Here is a 14,257-nt window from a genome sequence, read left to right on the forward strand (position 1 = left end):
CTCAGCAATGTTGTCTTTTTATATGTCCTCATATTGTCATAGATTTTATTTGGCATTGTTTTCTTGCAATGCATTTGGGCAGGAAATTCCCTAACCAAAGTGTGATAATTCCACTTCTGATGATGGAATACCTGTGTAAATGGGGCTTTTTTGTAAGCACACTATTTTCTTCCCAGTGGTGTTATGTCCGTTACATTGATGTTTCTTAGCTGGAAAAGACAAATTGTCAAAAATGTGATAATAGTCCATCAGTTGAGTTTTTCACTTCCGGCGTTTGTATCATTTTTCAGTTTTAAGTCTGATGGCAGGAGGAAAATAGCCTGCATCCTGGTGAGTGATTCTGAGGTTACTGGTGGAAAATTTAAAACCTGTTTCTAGGATGTTGAAGACTCTGGCAAGGACTGTGTTTGTTTTCAATCACTAGTTGTCTTGAGAGCTTGTCAGTACAAGTCGGTGGCTTACTCAATGGCAAGCCTAATCTGTGCAACTTCCCTCATGAGACTATTCCATACACCCATTCTAAATATTAGTCTTGTAAATCTTCTCAGGACTGCCACCAACTCATTTTCAGTCTTCTTTAAATAAAGACACCAACACTGTACGCAGTACTTCAGATGTGAACTCTTAAATACTGAGTGTAACTGAAGCGTAACCTTCACATTTCTGTTCAATTGCTCTAGCAAATACTTCTGACATTCTATTGCATTCATGATCTCTTGATGCACCTGTATACCTGCCAAATGTGATTCATGCATGAGGACACCCAGATCTTTTGCATCTCAGAGCTCTGCAATCTTACTTATAAATAATATGCTTCTTTTTCATTTTTCTTGACAAATTGGATAATTTCATATTTTCCTTGCATCATACTCCACCTGCCAAATCTAGGTCCACTCACTAACCTATGTGTACTTTTATTTTGCAGCCTCTTTATAACTTACTTTCCTAACTATATTTGGGCTATCAGCAAATTTAATAAGCCCAGGCCATTGATATGAATTGTAAAAGGTTTGTGAATCCAGCCATAGTGATTGGAACCGAGTGGATCTCATTGACTATGAAATCATTAATTGGGGTTGTTAACCTGGGCCAGTCAAGGAGGCCTGACTAACCAATATAAACAGGGTGTTCAGAATCTCCTCACTTTGGGGACTGACTCCCGAGCTGGCTGACTGCTGCCAGTGTACTGTGTACATGTAAATCAAGGGTGACTCGGTGACTATGTATCAGCCTCTGTGCAGTTACTTCAGTGGTAATGAGAGTGGGATGACAACTGAAAAGCCGTGAACATCTTTTGCGCTACGCAAACCCCTGTAAGTTGTGGTCTTGGACAATGGCACGTCATTTATCAGCAGGGAATTTGAGTACTTGCTAAAGTTGAATGACATTGGCATGTAAGATTGGCTCCATACCATCCATTGTCCAGTAGCCTGGCGGAAACAGTGGTCCAAACATTAAAGGCCGGCTTAATGAAACAGATGACACTATCACTCAATACCAAACTGTCCCAGATCCTGTTCAATCATAAGACCACCCCTCATGCAGCTACAGGTATAGCTCCAGCAGACTTGGTGATATGGAAAAGACTTCACACTTTTACCCTTCACTCCAGTGATATTCCTGGACCTTGGCAGGTGCGCGAGTGAAACCACAGCAGGAATGCCAATTCTGGCCACCTGTTTCCTCTAAGCGAACGAGGAAGTTGACTTCAGGGGATAAAGTTTGGTGCCAGAACCATGTAAATGGCCTTGCATGGGTATGAGGTGAAGTTGACATGAGGTCAGGTCCTGTGACATACAAAGTTCAGGTAGGTGAACCAATCCTGAGCAAACATGTGGATCACCTGAAAGCTGCTACCTCGCAAAAGGGGCAGGTGCAAAATGTACCCACCCCTCAGAGTGGCCAAAGGCTTGTTAGAAACCGTGGGTTCTCCCCTCTCCACCTAGTGTCAAGGCAACCTCCAAATCTGAGGTGGTTACAGACTCAATACCTTGGGCACTAGAAGAAGAGACAGAAACTCTCCTGAGATGCTCTGGATACAAGAGACGATATACTGTCCGGTACACTCCACCCATGCCCCAGTCCAACTCAGAGGAACCAGACCTTGGTCAAAAACATCCCTGGAGAAGCTACCAGAGAAAAACCAGGCCAGTATCCCAAGACTTAGTCGGGGACTGATGCAGTCAGTGGAACCAGGTAGACCTTCTGACTGAGATTCTTGATTGGTGTTGTTAATTTGCGCCAATCAGTGAACCCTGACTGATCAATACAAATGGGATCCAGAATCTCCTCACTTCAGGGACTAACTGCGAGCTGGCTGGCAGTATTGTACACGTGTAAATAAAGGGCCACTTGCTGACCAGATGCTGGCCTCTGTGCAGTTATTTCACTAGTGCTGATCACTGTGGTACACTCATACCAACATAAAATGTCCCACTAAAGCTTACTACTTCCTGTTAGCTAGCAGTCTGTTATCCATGTCAATATGTTATCCTCTATGATCTGGTTCTTACTTTCCATAAGAACCTATTGCATCTTACTGCCTTCTGGAAATCTAAGTTGAGTATACTGCCTAATTCCCCTTTATCCACAGCACATATTATTTCCTTAAAGAATTCCAATAAATTTGTTAAACATGATTTCTTGTTTGCAAAGCCAATTTGACTCTGCCTGAATGCTTGCAACCTTCTTAAAGTAATCTATCATAACGTTTATGTTAATAGCTATTGATCTCTTCCCTGTGACAGATGAACCTTCCCGGAATATAGGGAGTTTTGGACATGAGAAGCAACTGACAAACTATCTCACTAGCTATTTCTTTTAAGATTCTAGCATAAAGCTCATCAGAACTTGGGAATGTCTCAGTTCACATATACAACACTTTGCTCAGGACCACTTAGTTGCTGATTCTAATTCTCTTGAATTCCTACCTCCGACCTATGACCCTGATGTACTGCTATTTATGGGATGTTCCGTATATCATCTTTAGTGCGGATGTAAAATACCCGTTCAATTAATCTGCCATCTCCATTTTGTCTGTAATTCATTCCCCATCCCAGATTCACTTCCTGTTGGACAACTCACTTCAAGTTTTAAAAACCAAAAGAATTGTGGATGCTATAAATCAGGAACAAAAACAGAAGTTGTTGGAAATGCTCAGCAAGTGTGGCTGCATCTGTGAAGAAAAAAAAATCAGAGTTTAACAGGTTAACAGAGTTAACCTGTTTATAAGACAGGTAAACTGTGAATTCAGAGTATTTTTAAAAGGTTTTAATTTGTGTGATGACTCCAGGAATAGAAGGGCTTGATTTTCAGTGTGCTACCCCTTTTGAGGAATAATACATCCTTGCCAGAAACCTCCATCTCTCAGTGTTTCGAGGATGTGGTTCCCACCTTAATTATGTGTGCTTCAACTGCTAATGATCACATTACTGAGGAGCTGATTTGTTTCTGATGTTGGTCACATATGCTAATTGAATACACCCTCAATGAATCCAAGAATAGAACGTAAGGTTGTCATTTGTGGCAGCTGCATTACGAACTGCACAAAATGGGAACCCAAGATCATCATCACCCTTCAGCTGATGTGGACCCATCTTCAAATACAGAATTTCAAGCCTTAGGTCACCTCATTATGTGGCAAAGATACTCATCTTCCATATAATGGTGTACAGAAAACAATGGAAAATTGTGCATTTAGAAGTGACAGTGAGAATGCCATGGTATTGGACCAACATATTTGTAGTGCAGAATTTTCTTCCATTGGGATTAGTACAGGCCGTAAAATTACTTCTCCACATCAGGCTTCCTTGCAGGTCATTATTTAGTGATTTGTTCTGGTGCTGTGTGGTAGAGTTTGCTACTTAATCCTTGTAATCTCTGCATTGGATAACTGGAGTATACATGGAGGCAACGTGTTTGGCCATGAGGATCCTTGAGAGTAGCAGCGTTCTGCCACCTAAGAAAAAGAGGTCATTTTTCAGACAGAACAATATCTTCAGCACCCAAAATTGCAGAAACATCGGACAAAGCAATTCAGGAAGGCTTCCTTTGTGAATCTTATTCAGCGGAACCAGAGTTGTGTGAAGTCATCTTCACTGACTGCGAGTGTTTTCATGTTGAGTCCAGCATATGCTGTGTAAATTGTAAGTGCCCTTTAACAGTGTGATTTTTCTATTGGTTTATTGCTATTCAATTACAAACTGACGGAAGCCTTCACCACATCTAGCGCACCTTCATTTAATCCTGACAAAGTTCCATGCTAGAATGGTCCTGTGGAAAGGATAGTTATCATTCAGACAGCGTTAGAACATCTTGTGGTGATAAGGATGGCTACGTTCTCTGCGTTTACTTTTGCAATTTTAGATGAAATGACATTTGCACTCTCAGTTGATGATGAAAAGTGAACTTGTATGTACAAATGTGATAAAGATGCCGACTATGTGCCCTCACAAGGTTTTCTTTCTCATCCCACTACATCTTGATACAATCCCAGGGCCTGCAACTGTGGTGCAATGAATCAACCCTAAAGGGGAACTGATTGGCATTGGCATTTTGGACAAATGACACCAGTGACTTTTTTGCCTAGAGTTTATAGGCACGTTAAGAGTGTTATACCTGGATATAGGCTTCCCTTCTTTGGCTTGAACTTCTCCAAGGCTGAGTGTTTGCTGGCACAGTAGAGGTGGACAACGGTTGGCACCTGTGAGCAGATTCCTGGATGGTACCTGCTGTTCCCACCTTCATTTTTCTGAGAGGAAAGGGTGCCTGGACTGAGGTCAAGGTACCTGTTGCCTTGACTTTGGTGCTGAGCACCAATGGCTGGAGCACTGGAGAGCAAGTCTATGTGTATGCCTAGCAGACAGTTGTTCTGCTGGACCTGCAACTCTATGGCATCCATTAACCTCTCCACACAAGTGACCAGATGCCAAAGGCTGCATAGTACGGAAAGCACTGGTGGCATACTTTAACACGGAGCCAGTTTTCCAAGCCTCCATTAAGCTTGCTTGCTGCTCCTGTATTTGCTAGTGCGTTTGGATGAATTTTTAATGCCCAACATCATTGCTGTCCTCTCATGCCCAGGACTGAACAGGTGCCTAGTTGCTGGCCAGTCTGAATGCCAATGACTTGGGATGTTTTCCTCAGACAGCTACAGAGATGAAGCAGTGTTGCAGTCACCAGAATATGATCTTGACTGTAATTTTGCCCAAGTACTCACTGAAACCTCAATATCTGAATTGGTAGGCAGTGCAGGAAATAGCCTTGCCAGTACTTCCTCTGAGGGATCTTTTTCAAGAATGCAGGATGAGATGACATCTCGAAGGGCTGGCTTCTTATTGGTGGTGATTGTACGGATGCCAGTGGTACTTGTTGGAGGTAGAAATGAGAATAAGCTGTGAAATAGCAGTCGAAGTTTGTCCATGCTAACGGCACATTTACAGTGCTGGTAATAGGAGAGCAGAGGAGCCCTTGACAATAAAATTTTCTTGGTTGCATGACCTTGGGGGTCTCAGCATCACTACTTGAACAATCACAGTCCTCTTCCCACTAAGGTAAGTAGTTTCTCCCCCTAAGAGGTTAGGAGACCGAATGTCAAGCAATTCAGAATCTGTCTTGGCTCTCTTTTCCATAACATGGCGCAGTTTCTCCTGGAGTCAGAAAAAGGAAGACTTGTGAGCTGAAAGACGCTGGCCCAACTTTTAATGTTGGTACAGGTGGAGGGAAGGGAGTGTGGTGTCCTGAGTAAGTGAGTGATTCAACAGTGCAGTGGACATACAAATTAGCATTCTCAGGCAGAGCAAGTGAGGGAAGATGCTGCATTCAATAGTGAAAGTAGACCATAAGCCTCTGTGGGTGGTGGTGCAGTAGCACTGTTAGAATGAGAGTGAGATAGCAGAAAGAAGTGGTGGCACTTCGCCAGTGGAAAGCAGAAGGTCACCTTCTTACACTCCTATGCGTTCCTTCAGATTGTGGACATCTCACTGTGCCACGTGGCAAAGTCAGACTAAGCTGGTAGGGTCTGAATACTTGGCTAACCCTGAGTAAGGAGGTTGCCACTTCCATCATAGGACCTCCAGGTCCCTGCCAGCAAATTGGAATGCAAGCTTGCCAGTGGCAATTTTCTAAAATAAAGGTGTAACTAGGTTTTGTCCATATTTGTACCTCCTGCCAATGAAGGTAGGCAAAGAAAATGGTTTTGCTCCTTTGCTGGTTTGTTAACATTAAATCTCAAAAACTAACAGCTGGTTTCAGTAAAAAAAATTAGTACGCAGATGGGGAATAGCTCATGGTAATACTGGTTGGCTCTTGGCAAAGCCCTGGATCAGATAATTGAATCCATTAATATTAAGATACGAGGCAAATTTACATTTTTCAGCAGTGTTGTGGGTTGTTTGATTTAGAATATTGTGGATGATCTCAGCTGCTGTGGTGAAATTTGGCACGTTTCAGAATGTGAGCTGTGCTTTTGGAGCAAGTTGTTGGATTTAGATTGGCATGAAGCTTCCTCGGTGATACGGTCTTTGATATTAATGAAAAGAATGGATTTTTCAGGACTGTCTAATTGCAACAGTACTGGCAGCATCTGTGAAGGAGAAAATAGAGTTAAAGTTTTGGGTTCAGTGACCCTTGCTCAGAACTCAGCTCTGGACCTGAAACGTTAGCTCTGTTTTCTCCTTCACAGATGCTGCCAGACCTGCTGAGCTTTTCCAGCAACTTTGTTTTTGTTCCTGATTTACAGCATCCGCGGTTCTTTTGGTTTTTACTTTCTAATTGCAACGGTGTTGAGATCACACAGCATGGTGGAACTTTGTGCTGTCCTGAGTGCCCTTTCCTTGTTTGCTTTTGTCACTGCGTGTTTCACTCAACTTTCCTTTGTTGCTTTTTGTTTTGATATTTGTGCTGGTTCAATACCAGACTGGCACATCCTTTCAATATTTGAGTTTGTATCATATGAGTAGAATGTTTTCAGAAAAGGGAAATTCCATTGGTTTACTTTGGACTTGTTCCTCTTCACTCCCTGTCCTCTCTTCTCATTCTGCACTTGGACGCTGGGAGTTAAATGCATGTATTTCTTACGATAAATATAGTCATTATCTCAGTGAAAATGACACTTTTGTGATATTCTTGAAGTTTGCTTCAAATTGCTGATATAGCGTCATGTTTCTGGGGATTCATTTGTGGTATGAGTTGGGATAATCAAGATACGTTGAATCTCTGTGTGTTATGAGAAGAAGTGTTTACAAACTGATTCCAGTCAGCGGTTTTCAATGTGTAAGACATATTAAGTTTGCCCAGTCTGTAACAATATTATGTATGTAGAATATACTTTGTTTATTTGGGATGCACCGAGATTTTCATGATGTTGAAACAGGTAAGAACTGCTCCTACCCTAAAAATTACATTGGCAGGCAGGGCAAATATTTTAAGTGAAAGATCACATATACAGGGGGTCCCTGATTTACGAACATCTTAGAAATGCTTGAACGTAGGTACGCAATCCTATTCAGTTGTGTACTTTTGAAGATCTGATATGCAAAGATTTCCTGTATTTATGGACAGCTCCTTTATATTGTCCTGCATTGTGTTCTGACTTGGGTACAAATCAACTTGCGAACATAACCAGAAATATCACCTGTTTGCATCCTGGTCGACTACAAATAATGTACTTAACAGAGCTCCATAATATATGCAGCAAGCAAAGAGCTGGACAAGTATTGCAGCAACATTCAAATTTTATTTATCCTTTCTAATTTTTGCTTTGTTACTTTTATTATGGCTCCCAGATGTTGCAATTTATACAGTACTGTGCATTTGACATAACCTAAGCACAGTTTTGGAATGGCACTAACCTCATATCCGAGGTGTGCTGTTAATAACAGTAATTTGTGGAATCCTGTGCATGAGCATTTGAGGAGTAAATGCAGGCATCTTTCGTTCTGTAGACTTTACCTATACACTGCCATATGTGTATGTTTTGACAACTTGTATAAATAACATACTTGAGATTTTAAAGTTGCAGCTTTTGCATTTAAGTGTCACTGTAAATGTTTATGTCCGTTTTGTTTGGAAAGTACCCTAAGTGCTTGGCATGAATATTCCCCTGCCTTATGTTAAACTGTACATTATATTATGGACAGTTTTCTCACAAGTCAACGTTGTGGTCTTGGCCCTACAAAGACAAGGTATTGCTTTAAGTTGAGCATTGGGGAAATACAAACAAATGAATTACGAGCAGTATGAGGCCCTTCAGCCCTTCAAGCTTTCTCCTATGATTTAAACGTTCATGACTGAACCAGTTGTGGCTTTGTTGTTTACCTGCTATGCCCTTTTACTTTCTTGTCAGACACGTATCTATCAATTAGTATCTTAACCATATTCAATGTTTCAGCCTGTACTGCTCTTTGAGGAGAAAAATCTGCAGACTAATAACTTAGTCTTCTCTGTCTTATGTTATTTTTAAACTGTGTCCCCTTATTTTTTAATCTCCAAGAAGTAGGTTGTTGCATTGTTATTGGCACGAAAGTTGATTTGCATTGATCCAGAAGTACGGGAACTGAAATAAAAGAAAGTTGCACTTGTACAGCGCCCTTCACAACTTCCAAAGTAGTCCCTGCAGACAAACGTGGCAGCAGCTGTATGCTAGGTGTGATAATCTAGTGGTAATATCACTAGATTATTAATCCAGAGACCCAAATCATGATCTGGGACCTGAATTCAAACCCTGCCATGGTAGATGTTGGAATTTAATTTAGTAAAGAAAAAATCTGAAATTGAGAGTCTAATGATGATCATGAATTGTTAGAAAAGCCGTGTGGTTCACTGATATCCTTTCGGAAAGGGAATCTCCTGTCTGACCAATAGGTGACTCCAGACTCTGAGTAATGTGGTTGGCTCTTAATGCCCTCTGTTAATTAAGGATAGACATTAAATGTTGGCTTAGCCAGTAATGCCCGCATTTCATGGTTGAAGTAAAAAAACATGCACGGCAGAATTACTTAGACACCTGATTAGTTCATCTGTTTTGGTGGTGTTATTTGAGAGGTCATTGTTGACGAAGATATTATGAAATGCTTTCTTGTTTAAATGGCCTTGTTTTATTCACTCATAGCCCCCCTCAGTACAGCAGTCGGTGCACTGAAGTGTCAGTATAGATTATGGCCTTAAATCTTACAGAAAGAACCCATGATCTCCTGACTGGAAAATGAGCTCGATTAATGGGAATTTTACATCTGTTTTGGTGTTAGGAATGAGGGAACATCAGCATTGCTATATTTTTGGACTGAAGATTTGTAAACTGTGTAAGACTTACCTTTTCTTTAATTAGTTCAAAAGTTTTATGAAATCTTTTCTTTGTCAGTGTTTTGCATTGTTCTGTAAATGAAAGTAACAGAGTTTACATAACAGATTAATGAAAAATTAATTTGGTAATTTATTGGTATATTTATCTTTTTAATTTTTAAGAATGCAAGCATAATTTTTTCACATACTTTTCCCCCTTTGAATGCATGATTTAATGACATCTGATAATGATTCTTCATTGCAAAATGTGGTAAATAGGTCATTAAACAAAGCAATACTGAAGAGGGAAGGATGTCTGACGTGAGGGCAAACTCTTGATATGGTCTTCAAAGTATTTGTTGAGCACCCCCAATTTTGCCACGTCCCTGCTATATTACCACATGGACAAGTTACATTTTCTGCAAAACCTTGCAAGGTGCTTCATAAAACTGAAAACTGCGGCCAACCAGCATTCTGGAGGCGCATGTAGAAATGAGAGAAGGAATTATTGCCGTTAAAGCTCAAAAAGCCTGGCAGCATTTGTGAAGAGAAATCAGAGGTAACTTTTCTGGCCTGGTGACTGTTTCTCCAGACCCAAAATGTTAACTCTGATTTCTCTTCACAGATGTTGCCAGACCTGTTGAGCTTTTCCAGAAACTTTTGTTTTTGTTTCCGATTTACAGCATTTGCTCTTCATTTGACTTTTATATTATCGCAGGTCTCTGCTATGTGTGGACAGAATTGAAATGGAAAATTTAAACATTGCCTTTAAAATAGAAAACATCCCAAGGCACGCTATAAAGAATAAGGGTGAGACAGAGAGAAGACATTACTGAATACATTCGAAGCCAGGAGAGGATGGATAGATAGATAGATAGATTTTTGATCTCTTGGGAAATTGAGCGATATGGGAAGCAGGTAGGAAAATGGAGTTGAGGCAGAGGATCAGCTGGGATGATAATGATGCAGCAGGTTGGAGGGCTTTATGGTCACGTCTTGCTTTGGTTTACCTTCTTTGAAGGAGGATGGAATTGAACTTCATGAACACCACGAAGGGAGGCTAGACAGCATCTAATAGACATTTCAATTGCTGACTAGATTCTTATAAAACATATGAAAACAACCTTCAAGTTCCTCAACTCATTATTTTAATAGAACAGTCACAATTTTAGTGTAACTGGAATTATAATTATCTGATGTCAGCTCAATCCTTTGAAATGCCTGTAAGATTTTAAATTAACAAAATATCTTGATTGTTGCATGATATTATTTTCCACAAGTTCAAATGCAAATCTTGGTGATTAATGAGAAAGGCAACGTGCTGTATGTTTTTTTTTCCTCTTGTCCATACCAGACCAAAGTTAATTGATGGCATTGATAATGTCTTAGTTAAATTCAAATGTACATAGGTGTGGCTTCTATTTGATACTGAGTTCCCACAGAAATGAATTTTGAAGTGCAGTAAGTTAAAAATACTTGTGTATGAACAACAGAAGTTAGAGCTGGGGAAAAATGACTTTGCATATTTGGAACATAGAAATTGACAAAAAGAGCTTGTGTTTTATCTACCATCTTGATAATTGCATGACTGAATGAAATGGAGCTGTTGACGAATGATAATCCATCTCTTACCAGCTTGCTGACAATAGAATCAGGCATGAGGGCAGGGCGAATCCCAGTGGTGGAAAGCTTTGGAACTAAGGTCCATAGCTGCTTGTTTCCTCCAGGCAAGCTATACTGACACATCATGTCATAAGTTACTCATGTACAGTATTCTATTCTGTTGTTTTCTGGAAAACAATCTACCCAACTTAATTTTGAGGGAATCAATATTTTTTGTTTCACAGTCATCCTTGGGAGCCTGTTCCAAAAATTGAGCACTTGGCCTTTGAAATAATGTTACCTCAGATTGGTTTAGAACTTACTCTATTCATCCTGTTCAGGGTAATGTAAAATTAAACATTTTGCCATAGTCTACATTATGTAGACCATTTAGAATCCTGAAAACAGGAAGCAATTCACCTGAACTTATAGTTCTGCTCGCCAAGTCGGTGTGTTTGATTGCAGATGTTTTGTCACCCTGCTAGGTAATCTTGTTAGTGTGCTGCTGGTGAAGTGTTGGTGTTCTGCCCCATTTGTCATTTACATGCCTTGGTTTGCTGGCATGGTTGACACAACTTCCGCTTCTGTTTTTCAGTGGTTTGTATATTGAGTCCAGTTCAACGTGTTTGTTGATGGTGTCCTGGTTGGAAGGTTAGGCCTCCAAGAATTCCCTAGCATGTGTCTGTTTGGCTCGTGCTACTATGGATGTGTTGCCCCAGTCGAATTTGTGTCCTTCTGTTTCTGTGTGTATTGAGATCAGTGAGAATTGGTCATGTCTCTTGGTGGCTGGCTGGTGTTTGTCTGCAATCAAACACACTGGCTTAGCAAGCAAGTCTACAACCTTATCCATAGCTTGAGCATTTCACTTGTTCACTTCCCTAGTTCACACAACACGCTTCCCAGTGTGATCTTTCCTACAATTGCCTGGTTGGTGTTTTTTGTGTCACCTTTAATAACTATGTTGTGTTTTTGAACAGTGGTAACCAGAATCTTGCTCAGTGTGGAAGAAATGAAAATGATGGAATTTCTTTGCTTTTTTGACTTATCAATGGCCTTAACACCTCTCAATATCTGATCTACTTTGCCAACTGTTATGAATATTGTTTTAATAGTTTGTTTTTTTTGTCATGATCTTATGAATATTTTAGTCTCCTGACAGGTTGTTTTCTTAGTTCAGTTCATCACACTAATTTGTAATGAAGACCTGTGCAGCTAGAAAATTGAAATACATGCTTTACATTTTAGCTATGCATATTACCTCAAGATGGGAACCTAATATGGAGTTGAAAGATAGCTGTGCAAATGAATAAAATTATAGTAATAGCGTGCAGTACTCACATTTCAGTGAAGTGGATCACATTATAGTATGACTTTTGTTTTCATTATTTCTACAAAAGTTGCTGATAATTACACCTGTGAAATGTCCAAAACAGATCAGTAGTTGGCATGCAGCTGTCCAATTAATATTATGATTTGAGCTCTTTCACAATGTGTCTAAAATAATCCCAACATAAAATTAAGTTGTATAAGCAAACTGAAACCTTATAACTTTCAACCTGATGTGAATTCATAATAGTTTACTGCAACACCAACAAGTTATTTGTTTAGGAGATAGTAGAAACTGCCGATGCTGGAGAATCTGAGCTAACACTGTGTGAAGCTGAAAAAACACAGCAGGCCAAGCAGCATCAGAGGAGCTGGAAAGTTGACGTTTCGGGTTGAGACCCGAAACGTCAACTTTCCTGCTCCTCTGGTGCCGCTTGACCTCCTGCGTTCATCCACCTTCACACTGTTATCTCAAGTTATTTGTTTACCTTGATTGACTGGACAGCTAGTTGGCAGAGTAGTGACTCCAGAAGTAGGGGTTCAATTCCCACATTGGCTGAGATTACCGTGAAGGATTTTCTTTGTCTACCTCTCTCCTTGCCTGAGGTGTGGTGACCCGCAGGTTAAACCTTCGTCAGTTGTCTCTCTGTAATGAGAGAGCAGTCCTGTAGCCTGGTAAAACTATGGTGACTTTACCTTTATGTTATAGAGACCGCAGTATACCCCCATACTCTCTAAAGGAAAGAAAATGCTGCTAAAGTATAATTATTTAGAAAAAAGTAAGAATTGAATCATACCACAAGGATTTCAAATATCTTTTGCAGAGTATATTTCTTATCCTACCAAATCATTTCCAAAACCTGGGGAGAAAAGTAAACTTTTGTAGACTTGCCTTCTTGGTTTGACTAGGTGAGATTTTATTGCTGCCTACCAAGTGCCAATCCTGAAACTTAACCGCAGAATTAAAGGCATGGATGAGGTGTTCTATTGTCATACACCCAAATTGCACGACCATAGTTGAATAGGGGATAAATTGAATGAGCAAGTTTGTGAAATATAAAACTCTCAAAGGAGTGATCTGAACTACTGTACCATAACAAACATGTAAAACAGACTGAAACTTTTAATCCTGTAAATTATAGCTGCAAAAATGTTGGTAAACTGAGAGTAATTTATGGTTTAATTAAAAATGTAGTATTTGGTGGGGGAAACAAACTAAATTGGAAAGAAAAGCGTAGTGAGACAAAATCTGATAGGTTCAAATGTTTATGTTTGCTATATTTCTTCCTTTTTCCTTTCTTTCATTCATGGGATGTGAGTTTCACAGCATTAATTGGTCAGAGTGACTTTTCCAAACAACAAAATGGCATCTGCATCGGGACTGACCGTGACAGAACACCAGTCTGCATGTGCACTCCTGACAAAACCATGTTCTTTCATGGTGACATCACTGTCATGCCTCAGGTTAGCTAGCACATCTGCTTTCTGTAGCCATGTTGCTGGACCCTATTGAGCCACTGCTTCCTTGCCACCTGGATCTGTACAGCCACGACTGTCAGCTTCCCACCCACCTTCCTTAAGTTGCAAAGCATAACCCGGAGCCAGAGCTGCTGCTCCTCCTGTTCACCCCTAACTCTTTCAGACCTCCAATGCCCATCTTCAATGTAGGATCAGAGTGATTACGGCCTCCCAATCCTAAACTCTACTGTTTATGTGATTCACAGTGTTGACAGCACTGTTTGCTTTTTTTTTGTTTTTGGACATTTGCACTGGATACAGATTTTATTGGCCATACCTAACTGAATTTTAGAAAGTGGTGGTGGAACTGCGTTCTGAAGTACTGTAGCCCATGTGATACAGGGGGTGCCCACAGTACAGATAGGTTGGAAATTCCTGGATTTTGATCTAGTGATGGTGAATGAGAGGCATTGTAGCTCCAAGTCAAGATGGTGCATAACTTAGAGGGGAGCTTGCATGCAGTGACTTTCTAATGCATATGGTGCCTGAGTAATCAAGGTAGTTGGGTGACAAGGTGCTGTCAAAGAATCCT

The 14,257-nt window shown here is 40.4% G+C and overlaps 1 protein-coding gene across 4 annotated transcripts in view; it reads left to right on the forward strand.

Annotated features, from left to right (window-relative positions):
• The window catches only part of rsrc1 (arginine/serine-rich coiled-coil 1), a 386,463-nt gene that overhangs the window by 13,976 nt on the left and 358,230 nt on the right, over positions 1 to 14,257 (forward strand). The gene's annotated exons all lie outside the window — the stretch shown is intronic.

The sequence above is a fragment of the Stegostoma tigrinum genome, chromosome 14, assembly GCF_030684315.1.
Source record: "Stegostoma tigrinum isolate sSteTig4 chromosome 14, sSteTig4.hap1, whole genome shotgun sequence".
Classification (NCBI taxonomy): domain Eukaryota; kingdom Metazoa; phylum Chordata; class Chondrichthyes; order Orectolobiformes; family Stegostomatidae; genus Stegostoma; species Stegostoma tigrinum.